At 40.5% G+C, this 21,254-nt stretch overlaps 1 protein-coding gene across 16 annotated transcripts in view; it reads right to left on the minus strand.

The window, feature by feature from the left end:
• MAPK10 (mitogen-activated protein kinase 10) overlaps positions 1-21,254 on the minus strand; it is a 567,525-nt gene that overhangs the window by 425,357 nt on the left and 120,914 nt on the right. For 4 of the 16 annotated variants that reach the window (XM_054683822.2, XM_054683820.2, XM_024356165.3 and 1 more), the window contains exon 1: positions 5,409-5,620. The exons of 6 other annotated variants lie outside the window; for them this stretch is intronic. The gene's annotated coding sequence lies outside the window, so the exon portion shown is untranslated. Of the gene's footprint in view, positions 1-5,408; positions 5,621-21,254 lie in introns of those variants that run through there. 6 more of the 16 variants (XM_063808958.1, XM_054683821.1, XM_054683819.2 and 3 more) reach the window with 4 other exon arrangements.

A 21,254-nucleotide genomic window follows, 5' to 3' on the forward strand; every position in this document is an offset into this window, starting at 1 on the left:
TAAATTTTCCTCCTTCCTCCTTCCAAGAAACTCAGTTCCTCTCCCATGATACAAACACTGGTGCTTTTTTTTTCTTTTTTGAACCTATGAAGATAAACCATGTATTGTAAACATTTATATATTTTGTTTTTCTACAACAATGGTAATATACTACACTATTATATTCCTTGAAGTTTTCTCCTAAAATGTGTATCTTAAAAATACATATATTTGTGTATCTCTAGATTATCAGTATAATACATATAGAGTGAATTCTTTCTTCTTTACACCTACCTAAAATTCCACAAGCATGGGGGAATGTGTAGCCTAGTGAGAGAATATGTCAGCTCTGGAGCATGATTAAATGAATTTCAGTCCCAGCTCCTCTATTTATTAGAAGCAAGTTAGTTGTGCTCTCTATGTCTCAGTTTCCCCTTTTCTAAATGAAAATAATAATGGTTCCTATCTCACACAGTTGTTGTGGGAGTTAGATTATGTTAATATGTAAAGAGCCTAGTAAATACTTAGCACATAAACACACATACACACAAAAAAAATTCTTATTCTCACAAACCAATTTTTATTTAACCAACCTGTATTAGAGTCTATTTCACAGCTTTCTTTTCTTTTCATTAATATACTAGTACCACACTTTTAATTAATATAGCTTTATGTAGCATATACATATTAATATGTGCCTAGCAAATCCTCCCTAAATTTTCTATTTTTTTGTCAGAATTTTCTAGTCTATTGTTCCTTGATGATGTTTCCATATGAATCTTAGAGTCAACTAGTCTAATTAAAAAGAATTCTGGGGTTTTTTTTATCTTAAATTTATGGATTAACTAGAGAAATGTCAGTTTTGTAATAGTAAGACTTCCTATCCAAGAACATAATATGTCTTACCATTTGTCAAAGTATTCTTTGTGTTCTTTAGTAATATTTTAACTTTTTAAATGTAGATCTTATAAATTTCTTGTTAACTTTATTCCTAGGTATTTCATCTTTTATTACTATTATAAAAGGGCATTTTGTTCCATTATAGCTTCTAACCCAGCACTCCCCAACATTTTTGGCACCAGGGACCAGATTCATGGAAGACAAATTTTTCCACTGACCAAGGGCGGAGCAGGGAGGTGGCTTCAGGATGATTCAAGTGCATTACATTTAATTGTGCACATTATTTCTATTATTATTACATTGTAATATATAATGAAAGAATTACACAACTCACCATAATGTAATATCAGTGGAAGCCCTGAGCTTGTTTTCCTGCAACTAGTCAGTCCCATCTGGGGGTGATAGGAGACAGTGACAGATCATCAGGCATTAGATTCTTATAGGTAGCGTGCAACCAAGATCCCTTGCATGCACAGTTCACAATAGGGTTCCTGCTCCTGAGAATCTAATGCCGCTGCTGATCTGACAGGAAGCAGAGCTCAGGCGGTAATGCAAGCAACTGTAAATACAGAGGAGGATCGCTGGCTCGCCACCCCCACCGCACCACCCCCACCTCACGACCCTGCTCACCTCCTGCTGTGCGGCCCAGTTCCTGTACCAGTCTGTGGCCCCAGGGGTTGGGGACCCGTGTTCTAACTGACTGTGGTTTGTTCCTTGTTTTCCAAGTGTCATTTTTAAATCTCCAGATCTAATCCTCCGTGAAAATGTCTTGCTCCCATAATCCATCAAAATCATCTGAAGCTCTGAGTTCACCAGCAGGTATTAACCAAAAAACACTACAAATGTCTTTATGGTCATGAAGGTAACATTTACCTCGCATTTATTTTAGAGACTTAGACCATAAATTCAAGTTAAAGCGTGCTTTATTTAAGACCACCAATGGTTTCAGTGACTCATATGTTTCAATAATATATTTCTTTACTCATATTTCAATTTACCATAGTACCATGACATGAAATGAAAAAACCTGACCCTAGTCAACTTCAATGTGATATACGAACAGATGATATGGTTTTGGGTATACTAAGTATGGTGTACCCATGCTAACATGACCCCCAATAAGTCATGCATGCTTTTGCAAAGTCTCCTTCAACGTGGAGGAAACTGTGACTTGCTTTTTAGCCAACAGAATATGGCAAAGATAGTAGGATAGTCACTCTCTTGATTAGGTTATATTACGTGGCAAAGGCGATAGCATAGTCACTTCCGTGATTGTTACATTATATGAGACTTCATCCCAGAAGACTGGAGGACAAGATTTTCCTGCTGGTCTTGAGAAGTAACCTGCCATGTTGTAGGCGCACAAAGGGCAGCCTCTGGAAGATGAGAGTTACCCTGGCTAATTGCCAGCAACAAAATGAAGACTTCAGTTCTATAACCTCAGGAGCCTGCATTTTGCCAACAGTCACAGGAGCTTGAAAGAGGACCCTGAGCTCCAGAAGGAAATGCAGCCCAGCTGATCCTTTGATGTAATCTTGGGAAACTCTAAGCAGAGGAACTAGCTAAATTGTGCCTGAACTCCCAATCCACAGAAACGATGAGATAATAAATGTGTGTTGTTTTAAGCCAATAAGTTGTGCTAATTTGTTATAGCAGCAATAGAAAACTAATAAACTAAGTCAAATACTGTGCCTGCACATTACAACTACAAACAGTAAATATCTCTTACCATTTAGTAAATTTATGGTGGAGTTTAGTCAGAGTGAAATATCAGCATTATATAGTTTAATTATCTCCCTAAATTTACACTGCTGTCAGTAGGAAATTCCAGAATAACCCCAGACACTCCAAAGCTTAATATTTTGGCACAACTTTTTCATACCACATACTTCAAAACCTGAGCTAAATATTACTCATCAGCATTCAGAATTTGACTAAACTGAAATCTTTTATAAATGTAAGAGTCTATTTGAAAACAGAAAGTATTATCTTAATTAATAACTGAAAAATGGGGGGAAAACAGAGATTTATTTTTAAATAATTGAAATCCTTCAATTATCTCTGCCTCTGCCTCGTCAGTTACCCATAGGGTATGAATTTTAGTGCTTTTCTTTTTTTATGGTCAGAGATGCAACCACAGTAACCTACCCATAGTTATAACTATAACAACATTTCCATGGCAAACCCAGTTTTCTAGAATTTCACATAATACAGCTATTTGAACACTTACAACCCAGCATATGGGTTCACGCTTGACATTTAATGTCTCAGTCATAAAGCAAACTGTTCCAGCACTTTCAAAAAGAACATTAAGATGTTGGCTTACAAAATAAAATGCTGGCTAATCAAACTTTTTTAATGCATGCAGTCCTAGAATTCAAAAGTATTCTTTCCATTAAAAGTTATTTTCTTTTTCTTCTCTGATACATTGTAAAAAGCTATAAAATTAGTGTCTGACATGCCATTTGGATGTAAATCCAAATCCTCAATTACGCAAAGAAAGGGAGCATATTCAAAGTTAAGTTTTAGAGAGATTTTGTGGGGTGTAGGCAAAGGTTTTCTAAAGAGGATGGAGATTTACAAGGTAACAAAGGCTTAAAGGAACTTCCCCCACTAAGGATCTCAGAGAGAAGCACAAACCGCTAATAATGGAAGCAAGGCCAGATTCTATTTGTAGAGTCCTCTACAAATAAATAGGGTTGTCTTGACTCTTCAAGTAAATTATATTTTTATCATTCGGTTTTTAAGTTTTTATGTCCTACACTGTTATCCCCAAACCTTCCAGAAACCCAGTATACAACAGCCTTATATTAGCAGTTCTGTGATGAATTATTAAATAGAGTAAAATATATATTCTGGTGATGAGGTAGAGAGGAAAAGGAGACCTTCACCAAACTACCTTGTTTTAGACTAGCATGGTAATAACATGAAGAATAACGGCCAATATTTATATGACATACTATATGCAAAGCATTTTATATGGATACTAACTCAAACAAACTACTTTAAGTTGACTTCCCCAGAACCAGACCCTGAGGCAAGGATTTGTGTGAAAGTGATTTAAGAAAAAGTGTTTCCAGGAGGAGTGGGAGTGGTACGGTGGGACCAGAAAGTGAAGGAGGCCAAGCAAAGGTGTGAACCACTTCAGAGGGATGATAACTCAATCCCACAGGAGCCCCAGTGTAAAACAAGTCTAAGTTATGTGCAACCCATGTGCCTGATGCCTATGGAGCAAGGGAGGTGGAGTATTTATATTCCTAAAGTGGCAGTCATTCATTAAGGCTGGGGAAACAGGGGAGGGCACATAAATTCCCAGGTACTTTTAGATCTCGAGTCCAAAGCAGGATCTGAGAGAGGAGTTGACAAAAAAAGACACCAGATACCAGCTCGGGGGATGACAGCTCATCTGGGGCCTGTTTGCACAAAGATGGAAGAGAAATCGAACACGATATGAACAGGACATCTGTTACATAACCCTCACAACAACCCTGTAAGGTAGCTATTTGTTTTATGTCCATTTTACAAGTGAGGAGACTGAAATGCAGAAAGATTAAACGAGATGCCCAAGATCCTATAGCTGATAAGTGTCAGAGTCAGGATTTGAAACCAGACTATCTGGCTCCAGAGTCTGCACACTCCTCCACCATATTATTAAATCAAGCACTAGAGCAGAGCATGCAGAGACCCAAGGAAGAACTAAAGCCATGGGTAGGAACCAAACAACAGAGAACAGGCTAGAGCCAGGAATGATTTAAGATGCAGCCCAAATATACTAACGTGACCCTTGGTAGGAGAGAGTGTGTAATTAGATCTATTAAGTGGTTAGTGCCAATCCAGGTATTAGACATTTGGGTTACACATAATATTCACTTTCACTCTAAGCATGCAAGAGAGAGAAATTATTGTAGGCATGGAAGCAGCTCTAGAAAAAGGGAAAGAACAAAACAAAATTTTCTCTCCCTCTTCCTTTTCTTTCCCTAATTCCTACTTCCTTCTCTTCCACACACACAAACATACAATGCGCACGCACACACACACACACAAGTCTGAAAGCTTCTTTCAGTTTGTTTCTGATAATTTATTAAAAATAATTAGGAAAATTGGCAGAGACATTAAACTCAACACACCATAGCAAGGGACCGAGTCAGAGATTTTCCTGTAAGCTAAGCTTGCCTATAAAAATAGCTTGGATAACAGATAGCTTTTTAATTAATTTTAAAAGCTAGTTGCAAAGGAGAGATCATGGCGGACGGGAGGCAGGACTGGACTGCAGCTCCCACTCGGACAGACATAGCAGCGTGTGGAGGCTTGCATCGTGAACTTTTGCTCCAGAAGGACTGCAGGAATACATTAGGAATGCCGCAAGAACCCGTGGACCCTCTAAAGGGTCCTGCAGGACCCAGGAGACACCCCAAATACTACGAGCGCCCAAACTGTGGAAGTGGGAAAGGGAGGTCGTCTGCCCCCAAACACACACCCCCACTGGGGAACCTGAAGGTCTAGATTATCCGAGAAGATTCTGACCTTACCTGGAGCTGAGTCAATTTAGAGAGCTGAGTGAAATACAGGGGTAGAGGAAGCAGCGGCAAAATCCCTCTGGGCTCGCTGGGTCCCCTGCCAAGCCATTTCTGCCTGGCCTCACAGGGGTCCTTGAGGAGGGCTGCTGGAGGCACTGGGAAAGCTGCAGGGAGAAGGAAAACTCCAGCTGAACTTTGTAACAATTTCAACTGATGGAGAAGTCTCTTGGCCAGAACTCAGGGGGAGGGCATGAATCCAGTGTGCAGACTCAACAGAGCGGGGAAGAAGGAGAGCCCTGTTTATTTTCACAGCTGGGAGGCGGGTAGCCTGGGGAAAGGACTCGGTCCTGCTTGCCCACTGCCTGGAGACAGCCTTGGTGCTGCTGCTGGGGGCACAATGGGAGTGAGACCAGACGTTTGGGTTGTGTGGGAACTGGGTGAGGCCTGTGACTGCCAGCTTGCCCCCACTTCCCTTTCAAGCTGCATCACACAGCAAAGGCAGACATAATCCTCCTAGGAACATAACTCTATTGACCTGGGAACCTCACCCCCACCCCCCCCACGCCCCCCCACCACAGCAGCCACAGCAAGACCCACCCAAGTAGAGTCTGAGCTCAGACATGCCTAGCCCTGCCCCCACCTAATTGTCCTTCCCAAGCCATCCTGGTAACTGAAGACAAAGGGCATATACCCTTGGGAGTTCCAAGGCCCCACCCACTGCCTGTTCCTCCCCATACTACCACAGCTGATGCTCTCTTGAAAGCACCGCCTCCCGGCAGGAGGCCAACCAGCACAAAAATTGTGCATTAATCAATCAAAGCTAAGAACCCTCACAGAGTCCTTTTCACCAGTCTGCCACCTCCACTGGAGCAGGTACTGGTATCCACAGCTAAGAGACCCACAGATGGTTCACATCACAGGACTCTGTGCAGACAACCCCCAGTACCAGCCCAGAGCCTGTTAGACTTGCTGGGTGGCTAGATTCAGAAGGGAGATAACAATCACTACAGCTCGGCTTTCAGGAAGCCACATCCCTAGGAAAAGAGGGACAGTATTACATCAAGGAAACACCCTTTTGAACAAAAGGAACTGAACAACAGCCTTCAGCTCTAGACCTTCCCTCTGACAGAGCCTACCCAAATGAGAAGGCACCAGAAAACCAACTCTGGTAATATAACGAAACAAGGTTCTTTAACATCCCCCCAAAATCACACTAGCTCTCCAGTATTGGATCCAAACCAGGAAGAAATCCCTGATCTACCTGAAAAAGAATTCAGAAAGATAGTTATTAAGCTAATCAGGAAGGCACCTGAGAAAGGCGAAGCCCAGTGTAAGGAAATCAAAAATATGATACAAAAAGTGAAGGGAGAAATATTCAATGAAATAGACAGCATAAATAAAAAACAGTCAAAACTTCGGGAAACAATGGACACGCTTATAGAAATGCAAAATGCTCTGGAAAGTCTCAGCAATAGACTCAAACAAGCAGAAGAGCTTCAGAGACTCAAACAAGCAGAAAAGCTTCAGAAGACAAGGTTTTCAAATTAACCCAATCCAACAAAGACAAAAAAGAGTAAGAAAATATGAACAAAGCCTCCAAGAAGTCTGGAATTATGTTAAATGGCCAAACCTAAGAATAATGGTGTTCCTGAGGAAGAAAAGAAATCTAAACATTTGGCAACTATATTTGGGGGATTAATCAAGAAAAATTTCTCTGGCCTTGCTAGAGAACTAGACATCCAAATACAAGAAGCTCAAAGAACACCTGGGAAATTCATTGCAAAAAGGTTGTCACCTAGGCACATTGTCATCAGGTTATCTGAAGTCAAGACAAAGAAAAAAAATCTTAAGAGATGTAAGGCAAAAATACCAGGTAACCTATAAAGGAAAACCTATCAAATTAACAGCAGATTTCTCCACAGAAACCCTACAGGCTAGAAGGGATTCGGACCCTATCTTCAGCCTCCTCAAACAAAACAATTATCAGCCAAGAATTTTTGTACCCAGTGAAACTACGCTTCATAAATGAAGGAAAAATACAGTATTTTTCATACAAACAAATGCTAAGGGAATTCGCCACTACCAAACCAGCACTACAAGAATTGCTAAAAGGAGGTCTAAATCTTGAAACATATCCTAGAAACACATCAAAATAGAACCTCTTTAATGCATATATCTCACAGGACCTACAACAAAAATACAACAACAACAACAAAAAACAAGGTATACAGGCAACAAATAGCACAATGAATGGAACAGTACCTCACAACTCAATACTAACATTGAATGTAAATAGCCTAAATGCACCACTTAAAAGACACGGAATTGCAGAATGGGTAAGAATTCACCAGCCAACTAGAGACACACCTTCAAGAGACACAAACTTCAAGAAACACACCTAACACATAAGGACTCACATAAATTTAAGGTAAAGGGATGGAAAAAGACATTCCATGCAAATGGACACCAAAAGTGAGCAGGGGTAGCTATTCTTATATCAGACAAAACAAACTTTAAAGCAACAGCAGTTTAAAAAGACAAAGAGGGTCATTATATAATGATAAAAGGCCTTGTCCAACAGGAGAATATCACAACCCTAAATATAAATGCACCTAACGCTAGAGCTCCCAAATTTATAAGACAATTACTAATAGACCTAAGAAATGAGATAGACAGCAACACAATAATAGTGGGGGACTTCAATACTCCACTGACAGCACTAGACAGGACATCAAGACAGAAAGGCAACAAAGAAACAATGGATTTAAACTACGCACTGGAACAAATAGACTTAACAGATATTTACAGGACATTCTACCCAACAAATGCAGAATATACATTCTATTCAACAACACATGGAACTTTCTCCAAGATAGACTATATGATAGGCCACAAAATGAGCCTCAATAAATTCAAGAAAATTGAAATTGTATCAAGCACTGTCTCAGACCAGAGTGGAATAAAACTGGAAATCAACTCCAAAAGGAACCTTCAAAACCAGGCAAATACATGGAAATTAAACAACCTGCTCCTGTATGATCATTGGGTCAAAACTGAAATCAAGATGGAAATTTAAAAATTCTTCAAACTGAATGACAATAGTGACACAACCTATCAAAACCTCTGGGATACAGCAAAGGCAACACTAAGAGGAAAGTTCATAGCCCTAAATGCCTACATAAAAATGTCTGAAAAAGCACAAACAGATAATCTAAGGTCACACCTCAAGGAACTAGAGAAACAAGAACAAACCAAACTGAAACCCAGCAGAAGAGAGGAAATAACCAAGATTCAGAGCAGAACTAAATGAAATTGAAACAACAACAACAAAAAAGATAAGTAAAACAAAAACCTGGTTATTTGAAAAGGTAAATAAGATTGATACACCATTAGCAAGATTAACCAAGAAAAGAAGAAAGAAAATCCAGATAAGCTCAATTAGAAATGAAATGGGAGATACTACAACTGACACCACAGAAATACAAAAGATCATTCAAGGCTACTATGAACACCTTTATGCACATAAACTAGAAAACCTAAAAGAGATGGATAAATTCCTAGAAAAAAACAACCCACCTAGTTTAAATCAGGAAGAATTAGACACTCTGAACAGACCAATAACAAACAGCAATATTGAAATGGTAATAAAAAAATTACCAACAAAAAAAAGTCCGGAACCAGATGGATTCACAGCAGAATTCTACCAGACATTCAAAGAAGAATTGATACCAATTCGATTGACACTATTCCACAAGATAGAGAAAAAGGGAATCCTCCCTAAATCATTCTATGAAGCCAGTATCACTCTAATACCAAAACCAGGAAAGGACATAACCAAAAAAAACAACTACAGACCAATATCCCTGATGAACATAGATGCTAAAATCCTTAACAAAATACTAGCTAACTGAATCCAACAACACATCCAAAAGATAATCTACCATGATCAAGTGGGTTTCATACCAGGGATGCAGGGATGGTTTAACATACATAAGTCAATAAATGTGATACACCACATAAACAGAATCAAAAACAAAAATCACACAATCATCTCAATAGATGCAGCAAAAGCATTTGACAAAATCTAGCATCCCTTTATGATTAAAACTCTTAGCAAAATTGGCATACAAAGGACATACTTCAATGTAATAAAAGCCATCTATGACAAACCCACAGCCAACAGATACTGAACGGGAAAAGTTGAAAGCATTCCGTCTGAGAACTGGAGCTAGACAAGGATGCCCGCTCTCACCACTCCTTTTCAACATAGTACTGGAAGTCCTAGCCAGAGCAACCAGACAAGAGAAAGAAATAAAGGGCATCTAAATTGGTAAAAAGGAAGTCAAACTGTCACTGTTTGCTGATGATGTGATTGTTTACCTAGAAAACCCTAAAGACTCCTCCAGAAAGCTCCTAGAACTCATAAAAGAATTCTGCAGTTTCCGGATACAAAAATCAACATACACAAATCAGTAGCTCTTCTATACACCAATAGCAACCAAGCTGAGAATCAAATCAAGAATTCAACCTTTTTACAATAGCTGCAAAACAAAATAAAATAATTATGAATATACCTAACCAAGGAGGTAAAAGACCTCTACAAAGAAAACTACAAAACGTTGCTGAAAGAAATCATAGATGACACAAATGGAAACACATCCCATGCTCATGGATAGGTAGAATCAATATTGTGAAAATGACCATACTGCCAAAAGTAATCTACAAATTCAATGCAATTCCCATCAAAATACCACCATCATTCTTCACAGAATTAGAAAAAAAAAAGTCCTAAAATCCATATGGAACCAAAAAAGAGCCTACATAGCAAAGCAAGACTCAGCAAAAAGAACAAATCTGGGCTGGGAGCGGTGGCTCACACCTGTAATCCCAGCACTTTGGGAGGCTGATATTGGAGGATCACCTGAGGTCAGGAGTTTGAGACCAGCCTGACCAACATGGAGAAAACTCATCTCTACTAAAAAATACAAAATTCAGCCAGGCACGGTGGCTCATGCCTGTAATTCCAGCACTTTGGGAGGCCAAGGCAGGCAGATCACCTGAGGTCAGGAGTTCAGGACCAGCCTGGCCAACATGGTGAAACTCCGTCTCCACTAAAAAAATACAAAAATTAGCCAGGCATGGTGGCATATGCCTGTAATCCCAGCTACTTAGGAAGCTGAGGCAGGAGAATTGCTTGAACCTTGGAGGTGGAGGTTGCAGTGAGCCAAGATTGCACCACTGCACTCCAGCCTGGGTGACAGAGCAAGACTCTGTCTCAAAAAAAAAAAAAACTAGCCGGGCATGGTGGCACATGCCTGTAATCCAGCTACTCGGGAGGCCGAGGCAGGAGAATCGCTTAAACCCAGGAGGCAAGGGTTTTGGTGAGCTGAGATCATGCCATTGCACTCCAGCCTGGGCAACAAGAGCGAAACTCCATCTCAAAAAAAAAAAAAAAAGGAACAAATCTGGACGAATCACATGACCTGATTTCAAACTGTGCTATAAGGCCATAGTCATCAAAACAGCATGGTGCTGGTATAAATATAGGCATATAGACCAATGTAATAGAATAGAAAACCCAGAAATAAACCCAAATACATACAGCCAACTGATCTTCAATAAAGCAAACAAAAACATAAAGAAGGGAAAGGACACCCTATTCAACAAATGGTGCTGGGATAATTGGCAAGCCACATGTAAGAGAATGAAACTGGATCCTCATCTCTCACCTTATACAAAAATCAACTCAAGATGGATCAAGGACTTAAATCCAAGACCTGAAACTAGAAATTCTAGAAGATGGCTTTGGAAAAACCCTTCTAGACATTGGCTCAGGCAAGGATTTCATGACCACGAACCCAGAAGTAAATGCAATAAAAACAAAGATAAATAGCTGGGACTTAAACGAAAGAGCTTTTACACAGCAGAAGGAACAGTCAGCAGAGTGAATAGACAACCCACAGAATGGGAGAAAAATCACAATCTATACATCTGACAAAGGACTAATACCCAGAATCTACAATGAACCCAAACAAATTAGCAAGAAAAACAACAAACAAGGCCATAAAAAGTGAGCTAAGGCCATGAATAGACAATTCTCAAAAGAGGATATACAAATGGACAACAAACATATGAAAAAATGCTCAACATCACTAGTGATCAGGGAAATTCAAGCCAAAACCGCAATGCAATACCATCTTACTCTTGCAAGAATGGCTATAATCAAAAAATAATAGATGTTGGCGTGGATGCAGTGAACAGGGAACACTTCTACACTGCTGGTGGGAATGTAAACTAGTAAAACCACTATGAAAAAAAGTGTGGAGATTCCTTAAAGAACTAAAAGTAGAACTACCATTTGATCCAAGCAATCCCACTACTGGGTATCTCTCCAGAGGAAAAGAAGTCACTAAAAAGATACTTGCACACACATGTTTATAGCAGCACAATTTGCAATTGCAAAAATGTGGAACCAACCCAAATGCCCATCAATCAAAGAATGGATAAAGAAACTGTGAGATATGTATATATAGATAGATAGATGATGGAATACTACTCAGCCATAAAAAGGAATGAATTAATGGCATTCGCAGTGACCTGGATGAGATTGGAAACTATTATTCTAAATGAAGTAACTCAGGAATAGAAAACCAAACATCATATGTTCTCACTTATATGTGGGAGCTAAGCTATGAGGATGCAAAGGCATAAGAACGACACAATGGACTCTGGGGACTCAGGCAGAAAGGGTGGGAAGGGGGTGAGGGATAAAAGATCACAAATTGGATGGAGTGTATACTGCTCGGGTGATGGGTGCACCAAAATCTCACAAATCATCACCAAAGAACTTATTCATGTAACCAAACACCACCTGTTCCCCAATAACGTATGGAAATAAAAAATTTAATTAAAAAATAAACTTCTAAGAAAAAAATCTAAAAAAAAAAAGCTAGTTGTTTCAACTTCAAAACAGAATTTGAGATTCCCTGGGAAAGTTTATGTTCCATAAAATAAATATTTTTGTCAATCAGGTTACCACTAAATCTATCATTAAATCTTTGTTCATTTGAATATAGCACAGTTTAAATTTTTAGAGTCTTCTATGGGTTTCAGCAACTGGGCAGACTGAGATGTTCAGACTCCCCTCAATTAGCAACACATAGAAGTGATGGCTAAAATATAACCCCCAAATAAACTTAACTACATAGTTGGGTATTGATAAAACATTAGAAAGGTACATCTTAAGTGCCAGACATGAAACAGGGACTCAAAGCCAGAGATGTGCCTGAAGAAGCCAATGCCTTGGTTCTGGAAGGCAGGGCCAGGAGAGAAGGCATAGAAAACCAAGTCCAGGAACACACTTTCTCCTTTACAGGAGACCCAGAGGGAAGGGTAGAATGGTTCCCATATACATGGGAACTGGATATGTGACAGAGATCACCTGTCACATGTAAAAATCAGAAGAAAAAGGATGGAACCACCAATGAATGCCAATAGTGTAATGCTGGGAACAGGCCCCCAAATCTGGCCATAAACTGGCCCCAAAACTGGCCATAAACAAAATATCTGCAGCACTGTGACATGCTCATGATGGCCATGACGCCCACGCTGGAAGGTTGTCAGTTTACCAGAATAAGGGCAAGGAACACCTGGCCCACCCAAGGCAGAAAACCACTTAAGGCATTCTTAAACCACAAACAACAGCATGAGTGATGGGTTCCTTAAGGACATGTTCCTGCTGCAGTTAACTAGCCAGAGCCCATCTCTTTATTTTGGCCCACCTCTTTGTTTCTTGTAAGGAATACTTTTAGTTAATCTATAATCTAAAGAAACAATGCTTATCACTGGCTTACTGTCAATAAATATGTGGGTAAATCTCTGTTCAGGGCTCTCAGCTCTGAAGGCTGTGAGACCCCTGAATTCCCTCTCCACATGCTATATTTCTGTGTGTGTGTCTTTAATTCCTCTAGCACCTCTGGGTTAGGGTCTCCATGACCGAGCTGGTCTCGGCAAATGATGCCCATACGTGGGGCTCAAACCCAGGTCGAAGGGTCATCGGAGCGATGGTTGGAGAACGTGGAACTAAGCTGGAGGACACCTGAGTACTCTTTTTTTTTTTTTTTAATATTTAAAGAGGTTTATTCTGAGCCAAATATGAGTGACCAAGGCCTGTGACAAAGCCCAAGGAGGTCCTGAGAAACTGTGCCCAAGGCGGTTGGTTTACAGCTTGGTTTTATACATTTAGGAGGACAGAAGTTACAGGCAGACATCAATCCAGAAAGGCAGGACAACTTGAAGTGGATGGGGAAGGCACAGGGTCTGGAGGGGCTCCAAGTCACAGGTGGAGTCAAAGATTTTCTGATTGGCAGTTAGTTGAAATCATTAAGCTATTATCTAAAGACCTGGAATCAAGGCCGGGTGCGGTGGCTCACACCTGTAATTCCAGCACTTTGGGAGGCCAAGGTGGGTGGATCACTTCACCTGAGTACTCTTAAGCAATCCCCATGGTGAGTAAGAAGGGGAGCTTGGAAGCATCAGGGTAACAATGGGACAACTGTGGGCTCTGATTTGTTCCATCTTGGAACCTTTTCACACTGATGATGAGGAGGAAGGAGAGTATAATGAAGTAACAGAAGAAGTAACAGAGCAGATTTGTTTGCCAGCTAAAGCTAAAGCGGCAAAGGAGGAAGAGGTTCATCCCTACCCTTCTTCACCCCCTCATTATTTTGAAGAAAAAGAGTGGCCTGACCCTCCAGATCTTTCTTTTCTGGAGGACACTGGGCAAAAAGTAGTTGCCCCAGTGACTGTTGGAACAGCACCTTGAGTGACCACTCTCAGTTCTATTCAGGCAGGAATTCAGCAAGCTAGAAGAAAGGATGATTTAGAGGCTTGGCAGTTCCCTGTTAGCATACACCCCCCAAATCAACAGGGAAATATAGCTACATTTGAGCCTTTTCCTTTTAAATTCATGAAATGCCATGCAGGGCCCATCCTGGGCCCCATTCCAAACCGGGGCATTTCCAGCTCAGGCCACTCCCTCACCCTTATACAATATTTGTCCCCCGCCACAGCCAGTAGTACCGCAGTAGATTGATGCTGCACAAAAGCTATGAGTCTTCTGCCTAGGGAACACCCACAAAAGGTCCCAACAGGGGTCTGTGGACCCTTGCCAGCGGGGATGATAGGATTACTTCTAGGAAGGTCTAGTTTAAATTTAAAAGAGGTACAAGTACAAAGAGGAGTCATTGATTCACATTACAATGGGGATATTCAAATTGTTATATCTACTTCCGTTCCCTGGAAAACAGAGCCAGGAGAGCCTATAGCACAGCTCCTGATTGTGCTGTATGTGGAAATGGGGAAAAGTGAAATTAAATGAACAGGAGGATTTGGAAGCACGAATCAATAAGGCAAAGCGGCTTATTGGGTGAATCAAATTCCTGATAAACATCCTACCTGTGAAATAACTATTCAAGGAAAGAAATTTGAAGGTTTGGTAGATACAGAAGCAGACATTTCAATCATTTCTCTACAGCACCGGCCGTCCACGTGGCCAATTCAACCCGCTCAATTTAATGTAGCTGGAGTTGGTAAAGCCCTTGAAGTATATCAAAGTAGTTATATTTTGCACTGTGAAGGGCCTGATGGACAACCTGGGAATATTCAACCAATTATAACTTCTGTACCTATAAATTTATGGGGAAGAGATTTATTACAACAATGGGGAGCACAAGTTCTAATTCCAGAACAGTTATATAGCCCTCAAAGTCAACATATGATGCATGAAATGGAATATGTCCCTGGTATGGGACTAGGAGAAATTTTGCAAGGTTTGAAGGAACTGCTTCAAGCAGAAAGACAAAGTTCCTGCCAAGGTTTAGGATATCATTTTTGATGGCAGCCATTGTTAAGCCTCCAGAACCTATACCTTTAAAATGGTTAACAGATAAGCCAATTTGGATAGAACAATGGCCACTAAGTAAAGAGAAACTGGAGACTTTGAAGGAATTAGTTAATGAACAATTAGAAAAAGGACACATAGCTCCAATATTTTCCCCTTGGAATTCTCCAGTTTTCGTAATTAAGAAAAAAATCAGGTAAATGGAGAATGTTAACTGATTCGAGGCATTAATTCAGTTATACAACCTATGGGGACATTACAGCCAGAATTGCCTTCTCCTTCTATGATTCCAAAAAATTGGCCTTTAATAGTCATGGATTTAAAAGATTGTTTCTTTACTATCCATTTAGCTGAGCAAGACTGTGAATGGTTTGCATTTACAATTCCTGCAGTAAACAACCTGCAGCCTGCTAAGTGTTATCACTGGAAAGTGTTGTCATAAGGCATATTAAACAGTTCAACAATTTGCCAGACTTATGTAGGGCAAGCAATTGAACCTACTCGTAAAAAATTTTCACAGTGTTACATTATTCATTATATGGATGATATATTTTGTGCTGCCCCTACTCAAGAAATATTACTCCAATGTTATGATCACTTGCAAAATTCAATTTCTCGTGCTGGTTTAATTATAGCTCCTGACAAAATTCAGACTGCTACTCCTTACTCCTACTTGAGGACCTCAGTAAATGACATTACCATTGTGCCACACAAAGTAGCCATATGTAGGGATCAATTGGAAACATTAAATGACTTTCAAAAATTACTAGGGGACATTAATTGGATATGACCTGCTCTAGGCATTCCTACCTATGCCATGAGTAATCTATTTTTTATCCTTAGAGGAGATCCTAGTCTCCCTAGCCTTGGCAATTAACAAAAGAAGCTCAGGCAGAGCTGCAGCTAATCAAAAAGGAAGTCCATAAAGCTCAAATAAATTGAATAGATCCAGAGAAGACTCTAGATTTGCTAATTTTTCCAACTCAGCATTCACCTACTAGTATTATTGTTCAAGAGCAAGATCTTGTAGAGTGGCTTTTTCTTCCACATACTAATTCACAGACTCTAACTCTTTATTTGGATCAAACCGCAACTATGATAGGAAATGGGAGAACTCAGATTGTTAAATTACATGGATATGATTCTGGAAAAATTATTGTCCCTCATGAAGGCACAAATACAGCAAGCTTTTATAAATAGTCTTACTCAGTAAACCCATTTAGCTGACTTTGTGGGTATTCTCGATAACCATTTTCTTAAAACGAAACTGTTTCCATTTTTGAAATTAACTAATTGGATTTTCCCTAAAATAACTAATTTAAACCAATTGAAGGTGCTAAGAATGTTTTTACAGATGGGTCTAGTAATGGTAAAGCTTCTTATTCTGGATCAAAAGGTAAAGTTTTCCAGATGCTCTATACTTCAGCTTAGCTGTAATTGAGGTATTCACTGCTTTTGATATGCCTATTAATGTGATTTCTGATTCTTCATATGTGGTTCATTCCACACAATTAATTGAAAATGCTCAGTTATGATTTCATACAGATGAACAACTGATGACTTTCTTTACCCAATTGCAAACAGCGGTTAAGAGTAGAATGCACCCTTTTTGCCGGGTGCAGTGGCTCACACCTGTAATCCCAGCACTTTGGGATGCTGAGGCGGGCGGATCACGAGGTCAGGAGATCAAGACCATCCTGGCTAACACGGTGAAACCCTGTCTCTACTAAAGTACAAAAAATTAGCCAGGCATGGTGGCGGGCACCTCTAGTCCCAGCTCCTCAGGAGGCTGAGGCAGGAGAGTGGTGTGAACCCAGGAGGTGGCGCTTGCAGTGAGCCAAGATCACACCACTGCACTCCAGGCTGGGCAACAGAGCGAGACTCTGTCTCCAAAAAAAAAAAAGAGAATGCACCCTTTTTACATCACTCACATTAGGGCTCATACACCTCTTCTGGGACTTTTGACTGCAGGGAATCAAATGGCTAATCGCCTAGTTGCTAATGCAATATCTAATGCTAGACACTTTCACAATTTAACACACGTTAATGTCTCTGGTCTCAAACACAGATACAGCATTATCTGGAAAGAAGCTAAAGCTATTATCCAGCGATGCCCAACTTGTGAAATGGTACATTCCTCATCTTTTACAGGAGGAGTTAATCCTCGAGGATTGGAACCTAACTCTCTTTGGCAAATGGATGTCACACATGTTCCCTCGTTTGGGAGACTAGCTTATGTACATGTATGTGTGGACACCTTTTCTCACTTTGTCTGGACTACATGCCAATCAGGAGAATATTCTGCCTGTGTTAAATGTCACCTTTTGCAGTGTTTGGTGGTGATGGGCATTCCAGCTTCTATTAAAACAGATAATGCCCCAGGCTATACTAGCCAAGCTCTAGCTACATTTTTCTCTGTATAGAATATTAAACACATTACTGGTATCACATATAATTCTCAAGGGCAAGTCATAGTGGAAAGAATGAATCTCTCCCTGAAACAGCAGTTACAAAAACAAAAAAGGGGGAGAAACAGTGACCATGGGACACCCCAAATGCAACTGAATCTAGCATTAATAACTTTAAATTTTTTGAGCCTGCCTAAAGGCAAGATGCTATCAGAAGCTGAACAGCATCTACAGAAACCAGCTGCAAAGACAGAGGCAGAACAACTCATTTAGTGGAGAGATCCGATAACAAAAAGTTGGGAAATAGGTAAAATAATAACTTGGGGTAGAGGTTATGCTTGTGTTTCTCCAGGACCAAATCAACAGCCAATTTGGATATCACCAGGACACCTGAAACGTTATCATGAGCCAGATGCCGAGGAAGAGATTCCGGGAGGATCCCGAGGACCCCCCGGTTACAGCCATGTTGAGACTGACACTGAGAAGGACCCCAGCTGTCATGAGCAACACCTGTCGAACACAGCCACCTACCTGGGGACAGATCAAGAAGCTGTCACAGATGGCGGAAGAAAACCTGAGAAAAGCGGGACAACCAGTCACAATGAGTAACTTAATGGTAGCTATGATAGCGGTGATCACCATTGCCATGAGTATTCCTTCAACAAGGGCTGACACAGAGAATAATTATACTTATTGGGCATATTTATCAATCTTGGCTGGCAATAATGCCTGGATGTAATCACTTTATGACAGTTACACATGCTTTCTGGTCTCAGTATTTACCATAATAAATCTACTCCTTTAATTGAGGCATACCGCCCTCAAAAATCTATTTGTAAACAGGATTGGACCCAGTTAGAAATAATGAATGTACTTGTTTGGGAAGATTGAATTGCAGAACAGGCAGAGGTGCTGTGCAACGATTCCTATGGAATCATTATTGATTGGTCCCCTAAGGGGACATTTAGCTTAAATAGCACCTCTCAGTCTGCGTGCCACGGCCACACTATGTTCAGCTGGTCTGAACAAAATGGTCAGATGGTAGAAATGGTAGGAAGTACAGCAAGAGTTCCTATTATCTGGAAACATAGCAGTATAGTGACACCTCAACCTCAAATGATATGGCCCGTTGTAGGCCACATGCTATATTTCTGTGTGTGTGTCTTTAATTTCTCTAGTGCCGCTGGGTTAGGGTCTCCACAACCGAGCTTGTCTTGGCAGTATAATTGATTAACTAAAAAAATAATAAACTTAGATCTCTATCTCATACCATACCCAAATATAGATTCCAGATAGGTCAAAAATACAAATGTAAAAATCAAGTCTTTCACAGAACATGTAGGAGAATTTTTTTTATGGCATTTGGTTAGGGAATTATTTCTTAAGCACAGCATGAAAAGCACACAGAACAAAAGAGGGTTTGGGACACCTAGTGTGATAGATTGTACCCCTGTGAAAATATTTGCTGCCCCTCCCTCCCAGGCTAACCTGTGGGAGATTATATGCCCTCACCCAAGGTCACTTGCTTCAGCAACAAAATGTGACTGTAAAGTGATATTGAAACAGAAGCTTTAAAAGCCCTCCTGTGGGTCTGTTGTCTCTCTTTTCTGTCACAAGACCACCATGTCCAAGATATGTGCTGCATCTTCAGCTGCAGTCCCTGGAGTGAAGATGATGTGGAACAGAGCCTGTCAACCCATGTGGATGTGAACAAGAAAATATGTCAGTTGCAGCAAACTCTGAAATTTGGGAGTTTTATGACCCTGGCGTGATTCAGCTTAAGTTGACTGAGATGATGGCTACATTCAAATTGTTAACCAAAAATTATAGAAGGCCACTGTATTGAAGGGGCCCTCACAGTAGGCCCCAACAGACCAAACCAAATCAGAATGGAGTCATTTGTGCCAAGTGTCGCATAATCAAATTGAATTCTTAAATTGTCCAGTTTTCACTAAAAACAAGAGATTCACAGCAACCAGTTAAAAGTGGTTGACTTTGCAGAGAAAGATAAGGAAATAAAATAGGTTGAAGGGTTTCACTGTGTCTATAGTGTATATTTCTTTTAAAAATGTTTTTGAAGCAAAAATGGCCAAAGCAATCTTGACATTTCTTAAATCAGGTGATGTATAGAGACAATGTTGTATTTACCTGAGCCCTGTTATCCTGGAAAACAGCATTTTTGTTTGTTTGTTTGTTTGTTTGTTTTTGAGACAGAGTTTTGCTCTGTCACCAGGCTGGAGTGGAGTGGCGCAATCTTGGCTCGCTGCAACCTCCGCCTCCCGGGTTCAAGCGATTCTCCTGCCTCAGCCTCCTGAGTAGCTGGGATTACAAGCATGTGCCACCATGCCCAGCTAATTTTTGTATTTTTAATAGAGACAGGGTTTCACCACGTTGGCCAGGATGGTCTCGATCTCTTGACCTCGTGATCCACGCACCTCGGCCTCCCAAAGTGCAGGAATGGCAGGCGTAAGCCACGGCGCCCGGCCTACCATTGTTTAAAGAAGTCCCCAATACCAACCCTTTTGTGTTCCAGAAACTGGCTTACTGAAAAAAAACAAGAGTCCCCATATAAATTAGAGAAGACTCATAGATGTGCCCCTTGCTTACCTTGCAACGAGGCCAGATACAGACATTCTAAATTCCCATTCTTTGCCTCATAAATGATTAGCTGAACTGCTTGCCCTGCTGATCAGCCAGAACAAAATGCGTGCTAACCAGAAACTTTGCTTTAGCTTCTCTCCTTTTCCCAGGTCCCTGAATTTTGGTCAGCCTACAACTCCTCCTTAACAAACCCTCCTGAGAATAGGCTGGCTCCAAGGTAAAACATTCTCTAACCTACTATCTGATATTGCTACGCTTTCATCCTGCTTCCCCATACCTGGTTGTTGGTAGCCTTGCTACTTCTCTCTGTAAAAGAAAATCCTTTTTTTGCCTACCTCTTGAGATGCTTGCATATATTATGGTCAAAACATTCTCCCTATTGCAAGAGTCCCCCTCCCCCTATTGCAATAGTCCCTTTGACCACTTTGCAATAATCCTTTCAAATAATGGCTCTCCTTACTAAGTCTGGGTTTTTTATTTGACAATAGGGGTATAGGCATACTTTTATGCATTTTGAATTATTTTATAATATGAACCAGATTTTGAAGAGCTTCTTATTAAATAGAAAAATAGTCATTTCTAAAAGGTGAAACAGAATAGTTTTTTCAAAATGTCCTGATGATATAACTGTGAAAATAACAAAGCAGTTGGGCATGGTGGCTCACACCTGTAATCCCAGCACTTTGGCAGGCCCAGGCGGGTGGATCACTTGAGGTCAGGAGTTTGGGATCAGTCTGGTCAACATGGTGATACCCCATCTCTACTAAAAATACAAAAATTAGCCAGGCGTGGTGGCATGCACCTGTAGTCCCAGCTCCTCTGGAGGCTGAGGCAGGAGAATTGCTTGAACCCAGGAGGCAGAGGTTGCAGTGAGCCAAGATCATGCCACTGCACTCCAGCCTGGGTGACAGAGTGAGACTCCATCTCAGAAAAAAAAGAAAAGAAAAA

This window comes from Pan troglodytes, chromosome 3, assembly GCF_028858775.2.
Source record: "Pan troglodytes isolate AG18354 chromosome 3, NHGRI_mPanTro3-v2.0_pri, whole genome shotgun sequence".
NCBI lineage: Eukaryota > Metazoa > Chordata > Mammalia > Primates > Hominidae > Pan > Pan troglodytes.